The sequence below is a fragment of the Rana temporaria genome, chromosome 1, assembly GCF_905171775.1.
Source record: "Rana temporaria chromosome 1, aRanTem1.1, whole genome shotgun sequence".
Lineage (NCBI taxonomy): Eukaryota > Metazoa > Chordata > Amphibia > Anura > Ranidae > Rana > Rana temporaria.
In genome coordinates, this window is record NC_053489.1 from 218,625,820 (window position 1) to 218,650,970 (window position 25,151).

The window sequence follows — 25,151 nt, forward strand, 5'->3', positions numbered from 1 at the left end:
GGCAGCGGCGATGAGGAGAAAAAGTCTGTCAGCTTTTTCGGCCGGTGCTCTGCCTGTCTCTTCCTCGTCATTGCGTCCCGTTGGTGGGTGAGTGTTCCGCTGCAATTAGGGTAGGTGTGGGGCTAGAAATAGAGCCTCAGTGCGCTGTGAGCCGCTGTACAAGTCCGCCGTAAGCCGGAGCTCAGGAGTCACACCGCCATCTCGGTGGAGTCCAAGCCACGCCCCAGTGTGCACATTATTTTTGACTAAAGTCGAGAGAATACAAAAAATGTTATACCAAAAAGATTAAGCGAGCAATTCTACAAAATGTGAGGGTGGGTGCCACTGTCTGAACAGCCTCGGCAAGCAATTGGAAGGGTAGGATGGGAGGTATTTAGAGATCAGGGCAGGCACCAGGCAAATACCAGCACATTAGAACCTTCTAGTTGGATTCAGAGGCCACAACGTTCTGAGAGGCTGATTTAGTGGCTAGCCAAATATCGGCCCAATCCTTAGCTTCCAGATGTAGGCCCAGGTCATATTCCTAGTTTGTCACATAGTGAAGCAATGAGACTGGAGGGGGATCTAATAATTGTGCAAATAAAAGTGAAATTAAGCCTCTAGAATGGGGATCACTTTCACAGATGTGTTCAAGAGCAGTCAGATCAGGGAGGGAGGGATCAGTGCATACGCATGGAGTGAAAATAGTTTTAAGTTGGAGGTAGCGAAAAATTTCTGAATCAGAAATGCCATGGGATTCACAAAGGGTGGAAAACGACTTAAAGACACCGGGGATTGTGAATTGATAGGCTTGGATGAGGCTAGATGAAGACCAGTTACGAAAGAAAGAAAGAGAGACCCAAGCAGGGTAGAAGGCAGGATTACAAAGGTAGGACACAAGGGAATTATGGAGAGACTAACTTAGGTTATCCCATAGATTTAAGGAATGGCGGGTGATGGGGTTCTGCAGGGACTTGCGGTCGCCAGGTGGAAGCCACAGCAGGTTAGCTACTGAGAAGGGGTCACAATCAACTGATTCAAGTGCTATCCATAGAGGCACTTCATGAGAGGCATTGTATTTTGGGAGTTGGGCCAACTGTGCCGCTTGGTAGTATTTGGTGAAGTGTGGGAGCCCCAGCCTGCCTTGACACTTAGGAAGATACATGGTTGATCTGGCAATACGAGGCCTAGTTTTGCCCCAGTAGGGATGAGACGAACACCCCCTGGTTCGGATCAGAGCAGAACATGCAAACTAGCAAAACATTTGGTTCAGACAACGTGAAAACCGTTAAAGTCTATGGGGACACAAAGGTGAAAAGTCAAAGTACTAATTTTAAAGGCTTATCAGTAAGTTATAAGTAAGTTATTGCCATAAACGTGTTTGGGGACCTGGGTCCTGCCCCAGGGGACATGTATCAATGCAAAAAAGTTTTAAAAACTGAATTTTTTTCGGGGGCAGTGATTTTAATAATGCTTAAAGTGAAACAATAAAAATGAAATATTCCTTTAAATTTCGTGCCTGGGGGTGTCCTTAAAATGCCTGTAAAGTTGTGCATCTTTCCCATGTTTATAACAGTGCCACAGCAAAATGACATTTCGAAAGGAAAAAACAAATATTTAAAACTGCTTGCAGCTGTAATGTATTGTTGGATCCTGGCAATATAGATACAAATACCAAAAATACAAAACATTATGGCATTGATGTCGCCCCTAAAATCCATACCAGGCCCTTCAGGTCTGGTATGGATATTAAGGGGAACCCCGCACCCAAATGTAAAAAAAAATGGAGTGGGGGTCCCCAGGCCCCCAGGCACTATATACTCTGAACAGCAGTACATATACTATATGGCCTGCTTATATACTCTGGGCCTTAGGTGTTGGTGGTAGCAGAACACTGTAAGCCCTCACGGTTACTCTTGGTGGGTGCAGGAACAGGCTCCGCTGTGAAATATATCAAGAATTGTAATTTCATGTTAAACAGGGGCAGAAAAATTGGGCCTTGAGTGGTGGTAGTGCCACAACACTGTAACCCCTCACAGATACTCCTGTTGGGCACAGGAACAGGCCTTGCTGTGAAATATTAGATCAAAAATTGCAATTACATGCCCCTGTTAAACACGGACAGAACAATTTGGCCTTGGGTGGCAGTGGTGGTGCCCTAAACCAAAAATATTATTGGAAGTTAGCATCATCAAGATTGAGGAGAAATAGAATAGTCAGCATAGGCAGTCTTCAAGGAATCCCACATCTATAGCAAATTCAGTCAGTTACATCAGCATCAGGTGCTTGATAGCTGCTGATCCAAGACTGATTAATTTTTATGAATGTGAGCCTATCCACGGAGTCTGTGGACAGGTGCACTTCGTTGATCCATTTCAAACCCTCCAGCAGCACTGAATGTGCATTCAGAAAGCACACTGGATGCAAAACAGACCAGTAGCTCAATTGCATATTGAGCAAGTTCTGGCCAGTGGTCCATCCTCAAGACCCAGTAACCCAGTGGATGCTCTTTTTAAAGGGTCTCCAGTAGGCAGACCAACTCAAGCATCGCATTGGCATCTTTTAGCCTGACTGCTTGCGTAGCCCCTTGAACGTGTATAGAGCACCGCTGATTCAGAGGACAAATCTGCAGAAGAGGCCATAGAGGAAGAAGAAGAGGGGGTGGAGGAGAGAGCTGGGTCAGGATCACCACTAGCATTTTGGAGGCATGGTGGTGGAACAAGCTCCAACAACACTGAACCTGTCCTGCATCCTTCCCAGCTGCCAGCAGAGTTACCCAGTGTGCTGTGAAGGTAATGTCCCGGACTTTGAATCAGCTGTAATATGAACCTTACTGCTGACCGTCCTGTCCAACAAGGCCAAAACATTGCTTTCCACATACCTGTAGAGAGCCGTAATGGCCTTCTGTGAAAATAAATTACGGTTTGGAATCTTTCACTGAGGTACAGCACATTCCACAAATTCACGAAAGGAGCAGCGTCTACCAGCTGAAAAGGTCTTCTGTGACGTCACCTTCTTCTCTTCTGTTCTTCTCCCCTCTTCCGATGTTGACTCGTCGCCTCTTGTCGCTGCAATGATGGAAGCGCGCCTTGCATCCCATTTATATAGGCATCACCGTCCCATCATGCTCCGGTAGGTACCCACGTGGTGGGTGCACGTGGGTAGGCACCCACCACGTGGGTACCTGCCGGAGCATGATGGGACGGTGATGCCTATATAAATGGGATGCAAGGCGCGCTTCCATCATTGCAGCGACAAGAGGCGACGAGTCAACATCGGAAGAGGGGAGAAGAACAGAAGAGAAAAAGGTGACGTCACAGAAGACCGCGATGGCTGCCTGCTAGTAATTGAGCTAACACACGAAGATAGCAGGCAGCCAGCGCTGAAGAAGAAGGCACCGGACAGCTGCAGAAGAACCGGGGTGCGCCGAGTCAACAGCGGAGAGCGGCGAAGAGAGAAGAAGACCCCCGGAGAGCGGAGAAGCCCCCCCCCGGAGAGCGGAAGAAGAAACCCCCCCGGTGAGCAGAGAAGACCCCCGTAGAGTGGAAGAAGAAGCCCCCCCTGGTATTAGAGCTAATAAAGAAGACAGGGGGGCCTCCGGAGCAGACTAATAAATTATTTTAAAAACCCTTGTGTTGTGTGTTTAATAACTTTAACTTTTTGCCTCCAGGTGAATGGATAGGGGTACGATGTACCCCATATCCATTCACTTAGGGTGGGGGGCCGGTATCTGGGGGCCCCCTTATTAAAGGGGACTCCCAGATTCCGATAAGCCTCCGCCCGCAGACCCCGACAACCAACGGCAAGGGTTGTCGGGAAGAGGTCCTGTCCTCATCAACATGGGGACAGGGTGCTCTGGGGTGGGGGGGCCCGCAGTGCGCCCCCCTGCCCCAGAGCACCCAACCCCCCCATGTTGAGGGCATGCGGCCTGGCACGGCTCAGGAGGGGGGGGGGCGCTCGCTCGTCCCCACTCCCTTTCCTGACCGGCCGGGTAGCGTGCTTTGGATACGGGTCTGCTATGGATTGTAGGGGGACCCCCTACGTCGATTTTTCGGTGTGGGGGGGTCTTCTTACAACCCATACCAGACCTAAGGGCCTGGTATGCTCCTGGGGGGGGGAACCCATGCCGGTTTTTTCTTTGAAAATTGGCATGGAGTTCTCCCTCTCAGGAATGCATGCTGAGCGACGCTGTCATTTTTTTTATAATTATTTGTTTTCCCGGCGCGTATATTTTTTTTCACCCGTCGCAACTTTAGTGTCCCGTCGCAATCCACAAAGCCCGGCGTCAATTACGTTCGCGCATAGCACGTCGGGAAAATTACGTCACACGCATGCGCAGTACGGCCGGCGTGGGAGCGCGCCTCATTTAAATTTTAAACGCCCCCCGGAGAGGAGGACCGCCTTGCGACGGAGGCACTTAAGTTACACGGCCTGAAATTTCTAGGTAAGTGCTTTGTGGATCAGGCACTTAGGTAGAAACTTTAAGTCAGTGTAACTTAACTGCTGAAAGTTAAGTTACGCCGCCTGGCTGAGGATTAGGCCCAAAGTTCTTTTTATGGTTCAGCAACTGGGGTAGGGAAATTTGCCTGCTAAAATCATATGGTGGTGTACTGCTAGCAGATTGGCTACAAGTACTTGGGATACCTATTGCTATGCCTTCATTCCTCTCAGTGCAGGTTTTTGAGAAGACTGGAGGAATAGAATAGTTGGAGATCCCAGATGAGGAGCAAGGAGAAGTCTGCCTTTTTCTTTGATGTGGGTCTTTCAAGTGCTGTTGCCAACGGACTGCCTGGCAGGTCGTCATATGTCTGGTTAAGCATGTGGTGCCCAAGCGACTGCTGTTCTGGCTACGCTTGATCCGCTTCAGACATAGGTTGCAAACAGCGATCTGCTGCACACATGCTGAAAAAGCCCCACACCAATGAACTTTTAAAAGTCTGCAGGGGTCAGCAGATCCCTGCACCTGCGGAGCTCTGTGGTGTGATGCAATAGGGTGGCTGCCCTTAAGCTGCCCCTAGAGGACATCCTGCCTTGTTGGAGTTGTGCCTCCTCCACCTCCTCCTCTCAGGCACCCAAGTACAGTCAGAGTCCTAATCATCCCCTCCCTCCTCCTCACTGGAGCAAACTTGGCAGTATGCTGAAGCTGGGGGAACATGACTGCCAATTTCTTCTCCTTCTTGGGCACACCCTCTCTCTAGGCTCACGTTACTCCCTTCCTCAACCTGGGAACCAACATTGGAGACTTCAAATCGCTGTGCATCCTCCATCAGCATGTACACAACAATGTGGTCTAATAATTCTGGGGACTCCTCCATGCATGATGGTGGGGGTACGGAAGGAGTGACTGTGTATAAGGAGCCGGTGGAATAGGCCACTTTGGCAGCTACGTTGGAAGGCAAACTACTCTGAGCCTGGGTGACAGAGGATGAGGACGGCTTTGTTATTCACTCCACCATCTCTTCTGCATGTTCTGGCTAAATAAAACGGCCAGCAGCAGAAAAAATGGACAAGCGTGCAGCACGGCCACCTGCAGAGGATGAACCATGTCCATAACCAGCACTGTTGACTGTAGACACAGAGGCTGCTTGCCCTCTTTTAGTGGCCTGTGACCATCTGCCTGTCCTTGATGGCCTTCCAGACATGATGTATTTTTTTTGTTTTGCAACACTATTAGATACTGTGTACACTGCCTGACGTGTATTAGAAACTATACACACTGTATTAGATACTGTGTACACCACCTGCACTGTGTTAGCAACTGTACAACGGTTGCACTGTATTGTATACTGTGTACACCACCAGAAGTGCAATAGAAACTTTACGCACTGTATTAGATAGTGTGTACACCACCTGCAATGTATTAGAAACTGTACTACGGCTGCACTGTGTTGTGTACTGTGTACACCACCAGAAGTATAGTAGAAAGTGTACACACTGTATTAAATACTGTGTATGCCACAGACAAGTAGTATAAACTACACTATGGCTGCACTGTATTGTGTACTGTGTACACCACCAGAAGTGTAGTAGAAACTGTACACACTGTATTAGATACTGTGTACACCACCAGAAAAGTAGTAGAAACTGTACTTCGGCTGCACTGTATTGTGTACTGTGTACACCACCAGACGAGAGGAAATTATTTTAGCCATTCATTTAATGTCTGTTTATTAAAGAGATGGGGCAGAAATTAGCCCAAGAGGAGTCATCTGATTGGGGTTTAGGTATCATGGAGACAATGGCTAAGAGGGAGTCAGCACGAAAGGTGTGACCTTTTAAGATAGAATTAGAGGCCTTAGACAGCAGAGGGGCAAGGAGATCAGCAAAATATGTAACCCGTCAACAACCGTGCTATAGCCGAATGATGGCTACAGCGCAGCTCGATAACTCTGGGAGGGCGTACTATGACATCCTCCCAGAATCATGCTGCCAGGCACCCTCTGGGGCATGTACATAGGAGTATCCATGACCGCTGGGTCCGGAGGACCGGCGCATCACAGATCATGGTAAATGGCTGTTGACTGTGGCCATTTACCCATGTGATTGCTCTTCGAGCGATCACTTGTAAACAAAGCAGCATCATATCTGGTTCCTCTCTCTGTACTGATCGGTACAGTGTGAATGGAGAGGGGCAAGATTGGGTGCAGCAGTGCTCTTGGCTGGATCTGTAGTGCCTACAGTGCTGCTCTGTGCCCATTAAAGCACTCATCCATCCATCCATGCTCATCCATTCAATCCACCCCCCATCCGTGCTCAGTAATTCTCAGCCATACTCAGCCATACCCAGCCATACTCAGCCATACCCAGTAAATTTTAGATTTACTGCACTCTTTCCCACACACATAAACTCAAAGCGGATGTGCAGTGCAATTCTGTGAGATGCTTTTGAAAAACTGTTCCTTCACTGGGTTACTAGAGAGATTGTGGGGAAATCCGCAAAGAAATCAGTTTGCAGGGAGATTTTAGTTTACAAAGAGATAGGGCGAGGAAGGTATCCGGCTTGTTTGCCTTGATGTAAAAATGATGCCTCAATCTGCGTAAGGTTTTTTCAGCCGATTCGGTTTAGAAAAAGATCTAGTTCAAGCCTGGCTTTATCTAAGACTTGTTTGTAAGAGTGTGAAGAGTTGTCTTGAAATGCGGAGTGGGCCTGTTGAAAAGAAGTTACCAGATTTCGGTGGAGCCTGTCTCTCTTTCTTGAGATGGCTAAGCTACAGGTGCCACCAATGACAGGATTATGGGCTTCCCAAAAAGTTAAAGGGGAATTATTATCCCTGACATTGTGAGATATGTAATCTTCGAAAGCGTGGGTGTCCAGTCTGTGGGAGGGATGGGTTAGAAGGGTGGTGTTTAAACCCCAGGCGTGGACTCTCTGTCTGGGTATGAGGGATTCAAGAGAGGAGAGGATGGCACTGGATAGGAGTGAGTGTGAGGATCTGCCCTACCTGACTTGTCAACTGTGGTCAGCATGGTTAGAATGGCCAATAATGAGAGAGTTTTGTTATGTCCCAGCCCCTCGCTAAAAAATGGTGGGTTGCCAGCATCCATTTGTCATGTTTTGTAGGTGTATTTTATAGAGATCTGTAAGTCTGTGTAGGGAGATAAATTTGCTATATAGTGCTATACTATCAGGGCTCAAGTCCTGCGGGAACGCGTGGGAACGGAGTTCCTGCACTTTTTTCACAGCAGGAACGCAGTTCCCTTTGCAGGACTAGAGCAGCCGAGCCGCCTGAGCCAATCCTTCACTACGCGGCGATGCCCAGCTCGAGTCACTGTCAGGGGCAGGCGAACCTTAGTAATCCTTTATGTCACTTTCCATTCATGGAAACCCTTACTCTGCAACTACAAACAAGTTCCCAGCAGACCGTTCGCATTCTTCTCTGCTATAGACCACCCGGCGCAAAAACGCAGCTTACTTCATCATTGACGGAGTTTATCTCCACTTACACCCTCAACAGCAAACACCTTTTGCTGCTCGGGGATTTCAACCTCTGGGCCAATTCCCCACAAGACCCCGTTGCCGATGCCTGCATTGACCACCTGGAAGGATTAGGGCTACAGCAATTAGTATGTGGGCCCACTCATACCTCAGGTCACACGCTTGATCTCATTTTCAGACAAGGTCTGGAAATAAACATTTTGGAAAATGAACCATTGCCATGGACAGATCACCATGCAATTAAATTCATAATCTCCAAAATCCCCCCCCTTAACAAAAACATCAAAACCAGTGACGACACACTGGACTAGATGTCAGAAGAAGCTCCATTCGGAACTCTTCAAAACCACATTAAGGGAAAAAATAAAAACAATTCAACCCCCTCAAACGACCTTAGAAACACTAGACGCCATAAACACTGCCCTATTACAGTCAGCTGACTTAATAGAGCCGAAACGTAAAACCTGCATCCGGAAACACACTTCCAGATGGTATAACAACCAGATGATGTCCCTGAAGCAAGAGCGCAGAAGGGCGGAAGCTGCCTGGAAAAGAAGCTCCTCAGAAGAAAACCTCGCCATCTACAAAGCAACAACAAGAAAATACCACAAAGAAATCTTCATAGCCAAGAAAAACTATTTTTCCAAGGCTATCAACAGCGCCCTAAACCGCCCCCGCGAACTCTTCAAGATGGTCACTCAGACCATGAATCCCGTCTGTCTTGAACCCCCCAATTTAGATACCCAGGAGTTTTGCGGTGAATTGTCGGATTACTTCATTAATAAAATTGAGGGAATCCGGGAAAGCATTCAGCAGAACAATAGCCCCCGAAACCCCCCCCCGTAATTACCCTCATAACATCCATAGAAATTCACCACAAGCAGGAAAGTTCACCCTAAAACCCATCTCCATCGACACCACTAAAAATATCATCGGCTCTCTGCGAAACAGCACAGCGCCAATGGATATCATCCCCACCAAACTGCTGATGGAATGCGCCGACATCCTGGCGCCTCCTATCACGCAGCTCATAAACCAGTCTTTCAAGGAGGGCTCAGTGCCCTCCCAGTTGAAAGAAGGCATAATCCAACCCATCTTGAAGAAACCCACCCTAGACCCCACTTCACCGCCGTCCCATAACAGGCCTAAACGTTCTCTCCAAAGTAATGGAAAAAGTAGTGGTACAACAGTTGCAACAGCATCTAGATACCCACAATCTACTTGATCCATTTCAATCGGGTTTCCGTCCCGGATACGGGACGGAAACAGCATTGCTCAAAATATGGGACGACGCTCTCGAGGCCGCAGACGAAGGAGAATCTTGTCTTCTGGTTCTGCTGGACCTAAGCGCAGCCTTCGACACTGTAGACCACAAACTATTACTGACTCGGCTAGCTGATTTAGCCAAAGTCGCAGAAGGTGATTTATCTTGGTTCTCCTCTTTTTTGGAAAACCGATCACAAATAGTGAAATTGGGACCTTACACTTCGGAGAAACGCACATTATCGTGCGGAGTCCCTCAAGGATCGCCTCTATCGCCGGTGTTGTTCAACATCTATCTTCGTCCTCTTTTTGAAATTATTAGTAGCCAAAAACTACTTTATCACTCCTATGCAGACGACACGCAACTGTATTTCCGTATTTGCAACAAAAAGGATCATCATCTCAATCTAGAGACATGCCTCTCTTTGATAGAGAACTGGATGACAAAGAGTTATCTTAAACTCAACGGCGCGAAAACTTCTCCTGTTTCACGCCAAGCGTCTGAATCAACCTGCAACAACTTGGATACCGCCGCCCATTCTGGGCAAAATCATCACCCCTAGCTCCAAAGTCAAAGGTCTTGGGGTCATCTTCGACTCTCACATGACAATGGACGCACAAATAGGGTCAGTAGTCAGCGGATCTCACCATCTGCTGCGCCTACTACGCAGACTTATTCCATTTATTCCTAAAGAAGACATAGCGGCCGTGGTGGGAGCGATTGTAAACTCCAGACTGGATTATGCAAACGCCCTTTACCTCGGACTCCCAAAGTACCAAATCGCTCATCTACAAGTCGTTCAAAATACGGCCGCCAGACTAGTGACTGGGAAAAAACCATGGGAATCAATCTCACCTTCACTGAGATCCCTTCATTGGTTGCCAGTAAAAGACAGAATTGCTTTTAAAGCACTCTGTCTAACGCATGGATGTTTCTATGGGAACGCTCCCCATTATCTGTGCGAAAAAATAAAAGCTCACAACTCCAATCGCGTTCTGCGATCCGCCAACCAAAATCTGCTTCAGATACCGAAAGCCAATTACAAGTCCAAAGGAGAAAGAAGATTCGCGGTCCAGGGTCCCAGACTATGGAATGCTTTACCAACCAGCATTCGGTTGGAGGAAAACCATTTAGCAATCAGGAGAAAGATCAAAACTCATCTCTTTTGATATAAAAGGAGACAGGAACAACAAGCGCCCAGAGGCGATTTGGTTCGCATGTGCTGCGCTATATAAGTTATTCATTCATTCATTCATTCATTGGCCGCTTCCTGTATATGGATTCATCGGGTAGTGTGCGGGAATATCCCTCCATGCCGCAATGTCTACTGGGAGCTTTTGTCATTGTTCCCAGGAGACTTTGCGGAGGTCTGCCATGAGTTATCGCGGGATTTAGAAAGAACTTGCTTTAAAAAAAAAAATTTTTTTTTTTGGTGGGGGGTGGGAGTTCCCACACTTTTTCCCCTAGGACTTGACCCCTGTATACTATGCTATATTGTGCTAAATTACTGTGGGTTATTGCATAATGGCCTACATAATCATGTGTACCTCTCACCATGTTAACAGTTCAAAGAGCTAAAAGTCCTTTATAGGATGTATGTTTTGTATGTGGTAACAGCAACTGCAATATCTGTTTAGCTGCCAGACCCTCCCCTTCTGCAGTGTTTATTCTTTCAAGGTTTATTTATTGAAAGGCTTTATTTTGGGGGGAGGTATCCTTCAAACTCTGTTTCTAGGGCCTTTTTAATTGCAGGTGAACACATGGTGCTGACACAGGCAAAGCTGCTCTGTTTGCATCATGACACTACATTTTTGTGTGGTAAAGTAATGTGCTACAAAGCATCACATATGTATCATATTTATCAAAGCTGATATTATATTTAGGTAATCTGCTAGTTTAGGGCAAGTAGGTTGTACAAGGCATAGTGGTGGTCGGGCCACACATCTAGAGGTAGGGCACATCTACCATTTAAATTTTAGCTTGACAATTCTATACAACCAAATCATTAATTTTCTTTTTCCCAAAGGCACAGAGCAGCCAGTTTTCTGTAAGTGCTGCTGTTGCACACTCTTCCTCCTCCTTCTCGTCTTTTAACCATATACAATCAACATGCATTCCTCCTCCAATCCTTTATCCAGACGATCTGGCATCTTAAATGTGGGAAGCAGGCTATGACTGCTTGTGGCTTCACAGGCAGCTGCCCAATGCATATGTAAGAGCCACCCTGCGCTTCATGAATGGTCCTGCTTCCTTTTGGGACCTATGATCCTATGATGTGTCCCAGAAGGTTGCAGGTGGGGATGACTTCTGCTTGGAATGCCTAGATGTTCCAAGTGGAAGTGGGTACGTATCAAAACTAGGTACCTGCTATCCCCCCCAAAAAATTATCTAAATGTGGCAGAGGAGGGGGTGGGGAGGAGGAAACAGGGAACTTCACCTTGTGGGTGAAGCTATGCTTTAATGGATAATTTTTATTGAATGCACAACTGATTTAAATATGATTAAAAATCTATGGAAAGGGCAGATAAAGATATGTGTTTATTATGTGCCCCCCCCATCCTTGCTGTAGTTTTCCATATAGAGCTTTGAAAAAAAAAAGTGCTATGATACTGTTAGCTTCTACTTTCTGCCCCTTCTGTCCTGTGAATGAAATGAGTAATTTTTATTAGAAGCCTATAGGGCTTACATTTACAATGGCTAACTACATACATGAAAAAAAAAATCAGGGATCAGAGGTAGAGAGTGCTTAGACTGAAAACATTAAGCTAATGAGATGCACGCTCCACACAGTTTTCAGAGAGCAAGCATGAGCTCCCCCATAGCAAGCGGCTTGTTAAGGTGGGCACTCTGCAGGTGGAGGAGCCAAAAGCACTGGTGAGGGACCTGAGAAGGGGAGGATCAAGGAACAGCTCCGTGCAAAACTATTGCACAGAGCAGGTAAGTATGAATGGTTGTTATTAAAAAAAAATCAAGGTCTACAATCACTTTAAATAATTCACTATATGTTAATTACATATTTGTTTCTTTATTCTAAACATTACTCTCTTTTTATCATTTTTTTTCTTAACAATCCCAGTTTTGTGTATTTTGTCTGAAAAGTGCTGTGGCATGTACGAATTGGGTGTAGTTTGCTGTAAGGTATCAATTTTCTAGTGGAGTTTGGGTTAATAGTAATGCTTAAAATTCCGCAAATTTTTATGTTTGTAGGTTGAGAGCTGTGTCATCTGTCTAAGTTATTTACTAGATATAGAAGAAGCAGTATTTTAGACAGCTCAAACTGTTGTGTAACAATACAAGATGCACAAGGGGTGTTTAAATGTGTTTTCCATCATAAACCCAAGTGAGATTACTTTTGACAGAAGATGACTTTTATTAAAGATTGGCATTTTGAAGATATACAGCTTTCAAGATGTATTATTTCTTCACTTATAATTAACCTGTTTTAATTTAATGTTTGAACTGAATAGAAAAATAAATAAAATAAACAATATTGTGTCATTCTATTAACAATCTGTGTGCAAGTTTAAAATATTTAATTCAAAATATTTGTGCTTCCCACACATCCTTTTCAAAACAGCTTCTTTGAATTTGGATCAGCACCCAGTCATCAGCTCTTCGTTCAGCTTGTCAAATACAGAGGCAAAAGGGCTTTCTAATTAGAGCTGCTTTCAGAATAGCAAGGCCACATTTTATACTTAATTTACATTAACACTCCCTCCTATTTTTCTCACCAAACAATAAACATTGATATTCAATTCAGAATTGCTTTATTACCATTGTTCATATTTCTGTCCTTGAAGAGTTAGGCATTGACCTATGATTTGGCAGCACAACACTTAAACACATCCCATGTAGCTTACTGCTGACAAGAAGCATGATCGAAGACTCTTAGAACTGTCACTTGTATTCCCACAAAGAGAAATAGACTAGAACAAACATTGGAGATGAACAAAAATATAAACCTAACAGATCTCAATCCAATCGTAAATCAGTAAAGGAAAAAAAAGCTAAGTATTTTATAATGCTTTTAATTGCTGTGTTATAACATTTACTTGACACATTTAAAATGAATGGAATTCATTATTATTATTTTTTTATCTATGTCACTATATTTTGTCTAAATTGTTCAAATACAGAGGCGTAGTTTCATTAAGGTTTGATAAACCTTCAATATGTTAGCATTTCAAGTAATTACAGAAAGGAATTTGTAAAGTCTGGTCTGGAATTTAAAAACATTGTAATGGTTTTATTCTTGAATAAATTAATTGTACAGTAAATCGTATCTGTATGTTATTGTTTAACATTAGTAGTGGAATAAATATCACGAATAGCAGCCTGATCTTAACATATGAAAGGACTTGTCATACATCAACATGCTGAACCTATGCCTGAACAGAGAAAGCATACAAATAAAACCTTGAGATGAAGAAGATATGTTGCATTTGCTACAATAACAGCGGGTAAAGCTGAATTGTGCTGAATATTGGGAATAGCTAAAATGAGCATGGTTAAATAGGGTCTATGCCTACATACTGTATACACTGCACACATGTTGATGGCTAGTGTGAAGAAATAGTTTGCCTGGTGTTGATTGTCAGCATTAGGAAGAAAGCCCTCTATCTTGGTGGCCAATGTTACCAAGAATGTCCCATTAGGTTGGTGATCAGTGTTAAGAACAAGATGGTCCTTTCATCGTCTGGTTAATATTAGGAGAAATGCCCCCCATAAGTTGGTGCTTAAAGCTAGAGCACCCTTTTGTTGGTGGTCAGTGATAGAAAGAAAGCCCCCTTATGTTGGTAGTTATTGTTAAGTAAAGTGCCCCTTTATGTTGGTGGTTAATATTTACAAATATACATTTTTATTGAGAAAAAAACAACAGCTAGATACATGCAATGGAGCATATTGGTTTACAATAAAATAACAATTGAAACACAAGTATAAACCATCAAAGCCATTAAGGACAATACCAAAAAGTGTTCAACAACAAATGAGTATAAACTATATATAAACATAGAGGGAGGTGGACATGGGAGGGGGAAGGGCATCAAGTAGTAGCAATATCCCCCAGCACCTTTAGGCAGAATACTTTCCCTGTGTCAATTAAGAGATTAACCTGAACCCCAGAAGTCTCTCCAGCCAAACCATATCTTATCAAACTTCACGGGACAGTTCCCACTCACATAGGTTAACTTGTATATCAGTAAAGCTTTGTCAAGTGTGGCATGCCATGAAGCTGAAGTAGGGAAGTAGGCAGGCATAAAAGGTAGGAAAAATGATAAGCAGCTTAACATAACCACCAAAGTCCATCCCATCCAAGATACCCAAAAGGAGAATTTTGGGATCTAAGCCAAAGGTTGAATCACACAGCCTATTAAGGGCCATGGTCATACTTTATGTGAAAAATAACTTATGGAGTAATGGCAGCGTGTACAGGAAGGATCAGTCGAACAGGAAATAGCAGCCAGACATTGCGGGAGTCGAGCTAATGCTATACATTAGGGACAGCCTAAGATATAAGGAGAAAAGTGGTTTCCCAAAACAGTCAAGGTAAGCAGCCACTTGATAGGGTCATACTCTAAAGTAATAGGATACGGGGATTTTGCCTGGACTGCATGTCTCAATGGCAAGCACCTAAAGAACATACTATATGGAAGATTTGGCTTGATGTCCGAGAATCCCATCAATCTCCCATCTGATATAATATGCTTCAGACCAAATACCCTGTGAACTGCCCTTAGCCTTGGGTCTGGGATAGTACATAGATGGGATAGGGTGGGATTACCACACAGGGGTATGTGTCATGAGAAGGTAAGAGGAGAATGACATTTTGCCCCCAAATGACACACTACAAGGGTAGTCCTCATTGGGCTGGTGACCGCCAAATTAGATCTAGAGCTTCTGAAGACTAGGTTACTTAAAACGACCCTAAGAGAGCTGCCTCCAGGGTAATTACAGAGTTGTTTTTAGATTGTGAAAACCATAAGCAGACTGTTACCAGTATTGCCACCCAATAGTACAGCTGAAGGGACAGTCCCCCTTGTGACAAAGGTAATATCGATATAGCAAGATGTATTTTTTCCCAGCCCACTCAAAATGAGAGGACTATCCTATCCAGTTTGTTAAAAAAAATTCAGTATGGGAACTGGGGTATTCCTAATGTAATAAAGAAATGTAGATAAATAAACCAATCTTGATAAGGTTAACCCTGCCAATTGGGGTGAGAGAGAGTGTTTTCCAGGATGCCAATCTCTGGGAAAGGGGCCTAAGTAAGGGAGATAAGTTAAGCTCCATACAGGTCACCAGGGAGCTGTCAATCTCTATCCCAAGGTATTTAACAACCTACTGAGAGAAAAAAATGAAACACTGACATGTCTGATCCGGTTGCCTTACCAATGCTGCATAACATTATCTGGTCCTAGCTGCTAAAGCAAACACAGACGTGGGGTCTTCTGGGCCATATTATTGCCCCAAATATTCCCATTTGGCCATATTTGGTCAGTGATGTCATTCTAACTCTTTGTTTATATGGCCAGAGATTCCTGGCCAGTAAATGAATAAAGCATGATAGCATCAATGGTTGCTAAGGATGTGGCAGGCCTGGCACCACTGCTTCCTTAGCAACAATGATATATGATATTCAGCACTTGATTAAAAAATCCTGAGTTTGGAAAAACACCTGGAAAGCAAAAGCTGGCCTGAACTTATGTTCAGACTGAATTTTGAGCTCATCTCTATTGTCTGAAGTTCATATAACAGATCTAACATATTATCTACCATTGTACTTTTGCAGTGGCAGAGCTTTTCTATGGAGAACTGTGAGTGAGTAGAGCATGGCTACAAAGTTTAGCCATAAACTGAAACTGTGTCCTTGCTATAGATATTTAATTATTTTAATATTTAGAAAATACGATCAGAAACAAGCCATCACTGATCTCTGTAATGCACAATGAATCCTCAAATCCTCATAGTTCACAGCACATGCACTAAAGTCATTGTAGTCATTCTCTCAGAACATAAACACAGAGCATGCGTTTGATGGGAGAGGGTTGACAATGTGAGTGCTTCTGCTGCGAACTTTGAGGATGAATTGCTCCACAAAGTCGGTAGCTACAAATTAGTGAGTGCTCAATTTTTTAAGAAGTGCAGTTTATTAATCCTTAAATGAGGTGACTGCATTCCTTTTCTAGACTTTTTCCCTTTATTTCCACCTAGTGATCTACCTAGTAACACACTTCCTGTCTTAGTATGTCTTCACTCATGATGGAGGAGTTTCAGCAGATTACATACGTTGAAAAAAAAAAAACAACTATTACAAGTTCGCTGAACAAATCAAGGTGCAAGCAATGCACAATTAAAATAACCATGAGTCATATTGCAAAAATGATGGACATAAATTGTGATAATTATCAAAATCTGACATAAAAATAGTGACATTCATGACTGACCTAAGCAAACAGGAACAAAGTCAATAAGTGAAAGGGTCTAACGTGGTAAGGTAGAAAATACATCAACTTCAGTCATACAGTAGGTGACCATTAGAAGGACACAAAGTGCCAGGCGACTAATGAAAGTAGAAAAGGAAAAGAGAAGAGAAAAGTGTGGTAAGGAGAAATAGCTCTGGGGAGAAGAGAAGATTGGTATCCTGGGTGTAAATTGGGCAGTAGCAGGGTGTTGACAGCACAGTGTCAGAAGACGGAGAGCTGTCAACATAGTAGCAAAAGGGTAGTGTCAAAATATGGGGGAAGATACAGGTTCACCCAAGGCTGCCAGATTCTAGTGTATTTTGCTACTTCATCTCTGATAATGGGATAAAGGTTTTACATAAGTAAATACAAGCTGACCATTGCCAGCAACTCTGTCCATGTTAAATAGTTTCTCTTCAATATCAAACTGTACTTTTTCTGGAGAGCTTCATCTGTTAAAGGAAGTGGAAAAATAAAAGGAAAATAAAGGAAAAAAAAACTTTTAAAAAAATTGAATATTTTGCAGCCACCACTTTAAGGATTAATACACTTCAATATGTTCATGTTTTGCTTTACTGATGACTTACATGATTTACTTATTTTATAAGAAAAGGTAAATGTCCATAGCCCTACCACAGTAGAATTTTTAGTTTGTAATGATGATAGGACATGGTTTCATAAGAGTAACAGCAAGTCTAAGAAACTGAAACTACATGGAGACATACATTTTAAAAACTGGGCATTTCTTTGCGTAATAAAGTAAAACAATTATTGGAGTCACAGCCTCTTAACAGTTACGTTACCCCTTTTTACAATGTAATAACGCTTTTACTTTAAACACAAACCACTACATTAGGGATGAGCTTCAAGTTCGAGTCAAACTCATGTTCGACTCGAACATTGTCTGTTCGCCCGTTCTCCGAACAGCGAACAATTTGGGGTGTTTGCGGCAAATTCCAAAAGCCGCGGAACACCCTGTAAAAGTATATGGGAGAAATCTAAAGTGCTAATTCTAAAGGCTTATATGCAAGTTATTGTCCTAAAAAGTGTTTGGGGACCTGGGTCCTGCCCCAGGGGACATGTATCAATGCAAAAAAAAGTTTTAAAAACAGAAGTTTTTTCGGGAGCAGTGATTTTAATAATGCTTAAAGTGAAACAATAAAATTGAAATATTCCTTTAAATTTCGTTCCGGGGGGGGGGGGGGGGTATAGTATGCCTGTAAAGCAGTGTATGTTTCCCGTCTTTAGAATTGTCCCTGCACAAAGTGTAATTTCTGAAGGAAAAAAGTCATTCAAAACCACTCGTGGCTATAAGGAATCCCAGGGTCCCCGGTAATACAGAGAAAAGTAATCGAAAAAAAACAGTAGGGGTTGCGCATTTTTTTTTAAAAAAAGCGTGGGCTCCCCCCCCCCAAATTCCATATCAGGCCCTTCAGGTCTGGTATGGATATTAAGGGGAACCCTGCATCAAATAAATAAAATGCATGGGGGTCCCCCCCAAAAATCCATCCGAGACCCTTATCCGAGCACGCAACCTGGCAGGCCACAGAAAAAGAGGGGGGATGAGAGAGCACCCCCCTCCTAAAGCATACCAGGCCACATGCCCTCAACATGGGGGAGAATGTCAAGTGCACAGGTGTACACAAGTGGACTCTATTTACTACTTAGGTGCCTTCTGAAGGCAATTGGTTTCTAGACATGTGCACAGAAAAAAAAATTGGTTTATTTTGTTCTGTTTCGTATCGTTCCGTAGGTTCGTTCCCGTTCGTTTTTCGCACAACGCGATTTTTTCGTATTCCGATCGTTTCGTATTTTGGTTACCGTTTTATTTTCGTACATGCGGGATGGTTTGTTATTCTGTTTAATTCATGTTCGTTACTTGTTAGACAATAATTTTCGTGAATTTTTGTCATTTTGTACTTTCGTAAATATATTGCGGGATTCGCGGCACTTTCAACGCGCGGCTCATCCATATTAACTATTGTTAAGCCCCATACACTTGGTCAGACTTTTTTAACAACAAACATAAAAACGATCGTTTTACCGAACGTTCGTTCGTTTTTAAACTCCATCAGAAAACCATTTTTGGGTTCCAGGTTCAAAAGTCTGGCCAACTGATCTCCCTTCAGACGAAAATCCACAGAAAAGTACTGTACTCAGCACAAAAGAGAAGCTGCTTCACTAACTAACTACACTCACTGCCCATTCAAAAAAACGAAAATTACATCTTATAACAAAAGATTTGCATTCTGTATTTTGAAACCAAATTACGAACAGAAAAAAGGAATTCAGAATACAGAATACAAATCTTTTGTTATAAGATGTCATATGAACATACAAACAGAAAAAGGATTCAAACAAAATACAGAACGAAAATCTTTTGTTATAGATGTCATATGAACATACAAACAGAAAAAGGATTTAAACAAAATACAGAACGAAAATCTTTTGTTATAGATGTCATATGAACATACAAACAGAAAAAGGATTCAAACAAAATACAGAATGAAAATCTTTTGTTAGATGTCATATGAACATACGACTGAAAATCTAAATACGAACAGAACAAGGATTCAAACAAAATACAGAATGCAAGTCTTTTGTTATAGATGTCATTTTCGTTCTTTTGCCATTTTCGTTTTGTCGTATTTTTGTCGGATCGTTCGTTCGTATTTGCGGTTGTTCGTTATGCGGCTCATTCGTAATCCCGTCGTTTTCATATTTTGGTGCTTTAATTTTTCCGTATGTACACATTATTCTGCGGGTACGAAAATGAACATTTTCGTACGAAAATAACATTCGTACGAACGGGAATGCACATATCTATTGGTTTCACTAGATTCTTCTTCTTATGGCTTTCTTTCAACAAAGGCTTTCTTCTTGTCACTCTTCCAAAAAGGCCAGATTTTTTGGAGTGCACGACTCATAGTTTTCCTGTGGACAGATTCTCTCACCTAAGCTGTGGATCTCTGCATCTCCTCCAGAGTTACCACGGGCCTCTTGGTTGCTTCTCTGATTAATGCTCTCATTGTTGGGCCTGTTAGTTTATGTGGACGGCCATGTCTTGGTAGGTATGCAGTTGTGTCATACTCTTTACATTTTCAGATGATGGATTGAACAGTGCTATGTGAGATGTTCAAAGCTTGTGATATTTTGTTATAACCTAATACTGCTTTAAACTTCTTCACAACTTTATCCCTGACATGTCTGCTGTGTTCATTGGCCTGTATGATGCTGTTTGTTCACTAAGCTTCTGTAACAAATCTCTGAGGGCTTGACAGAGCTGTATTTATACTGAGATTAAATCACACACAGGTGGACCCTATTTACTAATTAGGAGACTTCTGAAGGCAATTGGTTACACTCAATTTTAGTTAGGTGTATCAAAATAAAGGGGGCTGAATACAAATTCATGCCAGACTTTTCATATATTTATCTGTAAAAAAAAAACTGAAAACTGTTTATCATTTTCCTTCCACTTTACAATTGTGTGCCACTTTGAGTTGGTCTATCACATAAAATCCCAATAAAATACATTTATGTTTTTGGTTGTAACATGACACAATATATAACATTTCAACTGGTATGAATACTTTCTCAAGGCACTGTACATCTACTTTAACAAACTATGCTCAAGTTGTTTGAATTATAGTTTCAGGGTATTTTCTTATGTGTGTACAGATCTGTACACTCACAAACCTTTTCTTATCTATCCCCTATGTTATATAAACAAACTTTTAATGAAAGTAAGAAAAAAATATAAAGTTACATATAAACACTTAGGAACCCTCCAAAAAATGTAACCCTGCCCTGCCACATGTGCATGAACACATGAATTTAAATGCACTCTTTAGGGGCATTTACATTTTGCTTGAAATACATGTTACACGTGTTCCTGCTTGAAGTGAAATCAATAATTCAAGGGTCATTATTCATGGTCTAAACTGATGACCTGTCAGGCCTTTTAAAGTATCACCTATGGAAAACATAGGGTACTGAAGTTTGTTGTCATTTTGTGGACAAATGTAAAGCTTCACATGCTGGATATCTATTTACCCACTTTACCTCTGGAAGATTTACCTCCCTTAATGACCAGACCATTTTTTACATTACTTTAACTGACAATTGCTTCATGCAATACCGTATCCAAATAAAATCTATGGGGCAGATCCACATACATACACTGCGCCCGGCGCAGATGTAAGAAACGCTACGCCGCTGTAACTTACTTGGCTTTGGTTTGAATCCTCAACGTATTTGCGCCGTAAGTTACGGCGGTGTAGTGTATCTCTCGCGGCGTAATTCAATTTGGGCTGGTAGGGGGCGTGTTTCATTTAAATGAAGCGTGTCCCCGCGCCGAACGAACGGCACATGCGCCGTCCAAAAAAACTCCCAGGGTGCATTTCTCCAAATGACGTCGCAAGGACGTCATTGTTTTCAACGTGAACATAAATGGCGTCCAGCCCCATTCACAAACGACTTACGCAAACGACGTCAAATTTTCAAAATTAGATGCGGGAACGACGGCCATACCTAACATTGAGTACGCCACCATATAGCAGCTTTAACTTTACGCCGGAAAAAGCCAAACGGAAACAACGTAAAAAAATGCGACGGCCGGTCGTACGTTCGTGGATCGTTGGAAATAGCTAATTTGCATACTCAACGCGGATTACGACAGGAACGCCACCTAGCGGATGCCGAAAAATTGCATCTAAGATCCGACGGTGTACGAAGACGTATGCCTGTCGGATCTAACACAGATGCCGTCGTATCTTATTTTGTGTATACCAAAACAAAGATACGACGAGCAAAATTTGAAATTACGTGGCGTATCAAGAGATACGCCGCGTAATTTCTTTGTGGATCTGCCCCTATATATCTAAATAGAGCTTTCTTTTGGTGGTATTTGATCATCACTGCATTTTTTAGTTTTTGCAGAATGAACAAAACAATACCAACAATTTTAAAAGAAACTAATATGTTTTACTTACTGCTATAAAACATATCCAATAAAAAAAATTAAGAAAAAATCAAATTTCTTCTTAAATTTGGGCCAATATGTATTCTGCTACATATTTTTGCTAGAATAAATCCCAATAAGCGTATATTAATTGGTTTGTGCAAAAGTTATAGTGTCTGTAAACTATGGAATATACTAGGGATGAGCCGAACACCCCCCGGTTTGCAGCAGAACATGTGAACAGGCCAAAAAGTTATTGTCATAAAAAGTGTTTGGAGACCTGGGTCCTGCCCCAGGGGACAAAATAAGTTTTAAAAACTGAATTTTTTTCGGGAGCAGTGATTATAATAATGTTAAAGTGAAACAATAAAAGTGAAATATTCCTTTAAATGTCGTACCTGGGGGGTATCTATAGTATGCCTGTAAAGTAGCGCATGTTTCCTGTGTTTATACCAGTCTCTGCAAAAAATGACGTTCTAAAGGAAAAAAAAGTAATTTAAAACTACTCGCGGCTATAATTAATTGTCAGGTCCCGGCAATACAGATAAAAGTCATTGAAAGTCATTCAAAAATAAAAAACAAAATGCGTAGGGTTCCCCCCAAATTCCATTACCAGGCCCTTCAGGTCTGGTATGGATATTAAGGGGAACTCCACACCAAAATAAAAAAAATGGCGTGGGATTCCCCCCAAAAATCCATACCAGACCCTTATCCAAGCACGCAACCTGGCAGGCCGCAGGAAAAAAGGGTGGGCGAGAGAGGGCCCCTTCTCCTGAACCGTACCAGGCCACATACCCTCAACATGAGGAGGATGTCCCCATGTTGATGGGGACAAGGGCCTCATCCCCAATAACTTGCATATTAACCTTTAAAATTAGCACTTTCGATTTCTTCCATAGATTTTTAAAGGGTGTTCCGCGGTTTTTCAAATTTGCCGCGAACACCCCAAATTGTTCGGCGAACGCGTGATCAGCCAATGTTCGAGTCGAACTCATGTTCGACCCGAACATAAAGCTCATCCATAGTATATACAGTATACTGGATTTTTTTATACTAGTAATGGAGGTGATCAGGGACTTATAGCAGGACTGTGACATTGCAGAGGACAGTCAGACACTAACTGACACTTTTGACACATTTTGGCAACCAGTGATACTAATACAATGATCAGTGTATAAAAGCCCAGAGTCGCCCCCAAAGTTGTACAAGAACCTTTTTCTAAGTCGGAGCGACTTGCGTCGCTCCTATTAGAACAGTTCTATTGAATAGAACCGAACCGGCTCTTAGGCTGGATCCTAGAATGTATATGCTTTTCAGCCCTTATCTGTGTTTTAGAAGATGTTTGTGTTCCAGGTACAAACTGAAAATTGTGGTCACAGCAATTTAAAAAGCACAAGTTGCAGGATAGGCAACCAGCACTGTAAGTCCACAGTAAAGTTACTTTGCTGGAGAAAGAGCCCATGTAAGAGGTATACTGTATGTTTCTACATTGGTTACGAATAAGGAAGAGATCATTTTTTAGTGGACTGATTTTTAAACGGGTGGGGTGGGGAGGTTTTTTCCTAAATAATTTAAGATTGTGTAAGAGACATGATTTGTAAAAACAAAATGCAAAAGAGTAGATATGCAGTCCAAAATACATTTCATAATCATTAAGCAAAGCAATAACATCAGAAGGTGAGTATAGTAATGTTACAGTTTAGTGTAAGTATTTATTAAAATCTGCAGTGCTATGAATGTGTCATAAAAAAAACACATGATCTGATCAGTACTTATACCATTTACAGCAGAATCCACATTTGCAGTCAAATTATACTACCGACAAGCCTTTGTATACTTGACAATGTCGGAGCTGCAATGGAATGCATGGTCTGCATTTTGAACTTTATTAATAATTGATACATTTCTGAAAAAGGAAGCCGGATAATAAAAAATGAATCTACAATTCTGTTTGAAGATCTCCAATATTAAATGTTTTAGAGAAATATTCGTCGGAGAAAAGTGAAGTGACCATAACAGTTTACTTTTTAAAATGTACAGCAATATCATTCAATAAGGCAAGAGAACAATTTCAGAGGTACAGTATGTTGTATGTTTGTCTACCTCTGTGGTGCACTCGTTTTTGGGCAATATCATCTTAATTATGGATGCAAAAAGTCTCAGTGTAATCTCTGCCTTTGATCATAACTGTTGTAATCTTCATTTCCAATCATGGATTGAAAAATGTTCAATCTGTGCAACATTTCTATCTGTCCTTTCCATTATTATTTGGGATGGGGATATTATTTTCCTCTTACTGCCCCCCCCCCTCCATCTCCCTCTACTCCCACTTTAGAGCACCCAGGGCAGCCTTTAAATAAAATTAAAACATACTTTTTACCAGTGTTTTCAATCCAACCAGTGATTTAACTGAAGCGTTTTAACTGCTTCTTTATCCAGTTGTACTAAAATAGTAGATCTATAGCTGTAATAAAGATCTGCAAACCCAGCTTGATATCTGCAAACCCCCAAAATTACATGGATATCTGGGCACTGCCAAAGGGGGACAGGCACCAATGCAAAAACAAAGTTACTAGGGAGAACTATTGCCACTAAATGAAACTTTGATCGATTTTAATAGTACAATAATAGTATATGGACACATCAGTCATCAAGAGTCAGAGTATGCTGGGTCAGCAGTAAATAGATCACACATGATGGAGTGAAACACACTTTAAGGAGCCCAAAACAGAAGAAATTATAAAAAGAACATCTTAATGTGTGATTCTCTGGTCCAAGAGGCACCTTACAGAGTCAGTGTGAACTAGACTAAAACCCGAAAATAGAAGTGTAAAAAAGAATTTGGTAGTCCAATAATATTGTACAATGATGTCAAGTTTCTCCAAGTACAATAAAGATTTCAAATCTTTCATTATAGTCAGATAGTTGGGGGAGATAGTGGTAAGTCCATTGTAGAAACTTTCTTGTTGAAGATGGTTGAGTGTGAGATGTTGCACGTCATGGCCAAAAAGGCACAACCAATGATCTTTGATGAGTTGGATAGTAGTAATGCCAAAGATGTAATTGAGAACCTGGTCCCAGTATGAGGAAATCGCAATGCATGCCCAAAAGCAATGAAACAGTGTAGGGCAATGGAAGTCACGCCATGGACATAATGAGTTGACAGAGTTCACAGTGTCTTTCAAGAATGGAAGGTAGGTTATATTAATTATTTTGAATTGTGTTTCCCTCCACACTTCATTGACAATTAATTTACAAGTCTTATGATATCCCTGAAGAAGCTTTTCCACATTGTAATTCAGGTCTTTGCTTTGTTTGTTTTTAAACAATGGCAGATGGGTTAAGCTCCTAAACCACATGATTTCTGAGTACATTAGAATAGTAGGAGTAAGAGGATGGGTGCTTGGTGTGAGGAGGAGCAGGTAATTGGATAGGCTAGAATATATTGTTTTTTTTCTTTCATTATAGTCATGGCACTTGAGGCACAGCAGCAGTGGCCCTTATCCAGGCATGCAGTCTAGCTGACAAGGAAGTGAGCATGTTCCC